The sequence below is a fragment of the Gekko japonicus genome, unplaced genomic scaffold (genome assembly GCF_001447785.1).
Source record: "Gekko japonicus isolate JY-2015 unplaced genomic scaffold, Gekko_japonicus_V1.1 scaffold741, whole genome shotgun sequence".
In the NCBI taxonomy this organism is placed as follows: Eukaryota; Metazoa; Chordata; class Lepidosauria; order Squamata; family Gekkonidae; genus Gekko; species Gekko japonicus.
In genome coordinates, this window is record NW_015165852.1 from 606979 (window position 1) to 610567 (window position 3589).

At 45.4% G+C, this 3589-nt stretch overlaps 1 non-coding gene across 1 annotated transcript; it reads right to left on the bottom strand.

The window, feature by feature from the left end:
* Positions 1-291: 291 nt before the first annotated feature.
* Positions 292-363, bottom strand: TRNAG-GCC. Its single transcript has one exon. It is a non-coding gene; the product is annotated as a tRNA-Gly (tRNA).
* Positions 364-3589: the final 3226 nt, after the last annotated feature.

Consider the following 3589-nt stretch of genomic DNA (forward strand, 5'->3'; position numbering starts at 1 on the left):
TTTTGATGGTGAGCTTCAAGCCCACTTTTGCGCTCTCCTCTTTTACCCTGAGCAAGAGGCTCTTACACAGAAATAAATGTCTTCTCTCCAGTGAAGCAAAAATCCATTGCAAACTCTGAATATCTAAGTATTTTTGCCAGTTTTTCAAACAGCATGAACATGGGAAGCTGCCTTATATTGAATCAGACCTTTGGTCCATCAAAGTCAGTATTGCCTACTCAGACTGGCAGCCGCTCCCCAGGTTCTTATGCAGAGGTCTTTCACATCACCTACTGCCTGGTCCTTTTTAACTGGAGGTGCCAAGGATTGAACCTGGGACCTTCTGCATGGCAAGCAGATGCTCCACCACTAAGCCACAGCCCCTTCCCTGAGGATGGAGTCTAAGACCACATTCTGCCCACAATCCACCCACAACATAGCTTATTTCCTCTGCTGCTAGGACCTTTTGAACTGGCACAAACAGAAGTTCTAGAGGCAGAAGAAATGAGCCGCTCTAGAGCGAAAGCTGCAAAGTGTGTGCATAATTATGTTCACAGGATCCAAGCCTCAGTTTGCATGTGCTAGAAGTGAAATTGGCACGAGGATTTTTCAGGATAAAATAACCCAAGATGAGACATCTGAAATTGCAGCAGATGCTGGAACAAACAAGAGGGACATTGGAAATCCATTCCTACTGAGCTTTGTTGTATCTGAAAAGGAATTGGGGACAAAAAAAAGTCACAAAAGGAAGTACACACTGCTGCCCTTCGTAAATTTCTGACAATTGAGACGCACTTTAAAAAGAAAACAAAATTGGAGACAGATGTTGCTCTTTGACCCAGTAGTTTTATATTTTTAGAGGGTGTAAAAGTTGCTGGATTTCAGAAAACAGAAAGCATTTCCGCATGACCTGGGCATGCCCTCTGCTTGGAAGGAGGCAAACCCAGAACAAGGCTTCTCTGTGGACAAGCAATTTGGGATGATTGAATGCTGATCATGCCCACTGCAGAGACATGACCTATTTATCTGCCTGGTGGCAGACGATTGGGAGGATACAAGGCTAGAGAAATGAATCCTGCAGAGCAAGAGAGAGCTGGCAGTCAGTTCCCGGAGGAGTAAGCTGGGGCTCACTTGCCTTTTCACATTGCAACTGCAGTTAAGATTGTAAGGTCCTTTCCGCACTTGGATCTCATCCCTGGTTTTTATCAGAGTTAGACTCGCGACAGAATACCTGGCATTTATCCCTGGTTATAACAGCATCCGTTTATCACGGGACAAGTGTGGGGTGAAACCGGTGTGACCTCAATGTAATGTGGAAACAAAAAAATACCCCGAGATAATTACAGGAGTGAACTTGAATGTAGCATAGAATGTAAAAATACCCTGAGATTACAGGGATGAACTCATGTATAGTGTAGAATGTGAGTTTGGGGACAGGGTTGACCCAGGATTTAAAGTCTAGTGCGGAAAGGACCTATAGGAGCCCTGCTGGATCAGACCCCGGAGCCCATCTAGTCCAATGCTCTGCTTCCCACAAACACCAACCAGTTTCCCTTGAGACTCAGGAAATGAAGACCACAGGACTGGATCCCAATGGTACCATTCTATTACGTTTCTTGCATGCCATCCTCCAGGTAGGGCTCTCCCAGGGTTACAATTTATTTCCAGACTACGGCAATCTGTTCCCCTTGAGAAGACGGCTGCTGAGGTTCTTCCCCTCCCCAAACCCCACCCTCCCTGGGCTGTATCCCAAATCTCCAGGAATTTTCCAACCTAGAGCTGGCAAGCCTAACCAGGTGAAATGCGTCTGTGATGTTCACCTTTCTGCCTGGCATCTAGGGCAGAGGTGTTCATCTCATTGGTTACAAGGGCTGTATCCAGGGGTCATTTTCTGTGGGAGCGCACAGGAGCTGAGCTCCGGCAGTAAGGAGCCCAGAAGGCAGGCACATGCAACAAGCCCTGCCCCTTGCTCCCAGCAGCCCTCAGTCAGGCCACGAGGAGCAAGAAGCAGCCAGGTAAGTTGCAGAGACCCCCCCGGCCTGCCTTCAGGTGCAAGCTTTCCCTCCTCTGTGAGGGCAGATCTGCGCTCCCCCCCCCCATAGTTAGCAATCCAAAACAGTCCGGTGGCACCTTTAAGACCACGTTTTATTCAGGTACAAGCTCTCCCTCCTCTGCGAGGGCAGATCTGCACGTCTCACCCCCCCAAAGCTAGCAATCCAAAACAGTCCAATGAAGCCTGAGCAGTGGGTGTTACCTTCTGACACACTTCCGGTGATGTCAGAGGGCATGGCATATGCAAATAAGCTATGCTAATGAGCTCTGCTAATGAGCTCCTGCACCTCTTTTTCTACGAAATGACCCCTGACCACAAGCATGATCGAATCGTATTCTTTGGACTCTTAATGGACATACACAAAGCCGGCTTATACTGAATCAGATAATTGGTCCATCAGGGTCAGTACTGTCAACTCAGACTAGCAGCAGCTCTCCAGGGTCTCAGGCAGAGGTCTTTCATATCCCCTACTGCTTGGTCCTTTTAACTGGAGATGCAGGGGATTGAACCTGAGACCTTCTGTTTGCAAAGCAGAAGCACTTCCACTAAGCCACAACCCCTCCCCCTCCCCTCCCTTATTTGGGTTTTCCTGCAATCTAGGCCTTTACCTAAAGATGCTGAAGAGGAGTGAAGCTGGGATATCTAAACAGTGAATAGAGAACTGTTATAAGCAAGAAGAACTCTACAAGTATATTGTGACATTAACTCTAATAATACTAACATTTCAACTAACAGTGAAAAGATCTCCTCCTCTTGGGGTTTTAGATTACTGTGGTTTGCTTTTCTTTCTCCTTAGATGTAGTCCCTTCCCTATTATTTCTCTGTAGTTTTTGTAGTTTTGCAAAATAAAAAATATCCCACCGGGAATTTAAAAAAAAAAAAGATGAGTTTCTGCCTGCAGTTGAAAGTAATACAGTTTACTTTCTCAGTCTGCTTTTGAGAATTAGAAGTGGTGCATTTACAATGTGAGACACAGAGGCTTGTACCTGTGGTCACCCAATTTGCATGATTCCCTTGGGGAAGAAAGGTGGCTTCAGCTATTGGGTCCTCATTCTTTAGAGTTATGATGGGAAGGGAAGAAAGCATGGCTACTCTTCTGCAGCACACAAAACAAAACTGTTGCGGCTCAGCCAAGTTACACAAATGAAATATATGCTAAGGAAATTAACTCTTTGGGGCAGGGGAGCACGCAGTACTCAGAATTAGGGTGCAAAGCTGCCTTGAGCGAAGAGGAAAGGTGGATTATAAATATTTTTAATTAATAAATTAAAAAGTGGAACTTTTGAGTCAGTCATCTGTTTTGCCATTGTTGGTGACATGCAAACGCATGCAATTGCGTACTTAATGAATGCCTTACATCTTAAGGATGTTTTAATAGCAGGTTTCATAAGCTTGTCGTATGCCGTTTAATGCCCTAGCTCCTTTTTTACTGCTTGGGCAAAATAAATTAACTGAGCCGGTGTTATGCAAACTCAGATTAATCTGTCATTTCCAAGTATAATTTTTCAAGGTTTAGCTTTTCCTCTGTTGGAAGTATGACCTACATTTCACGAACTA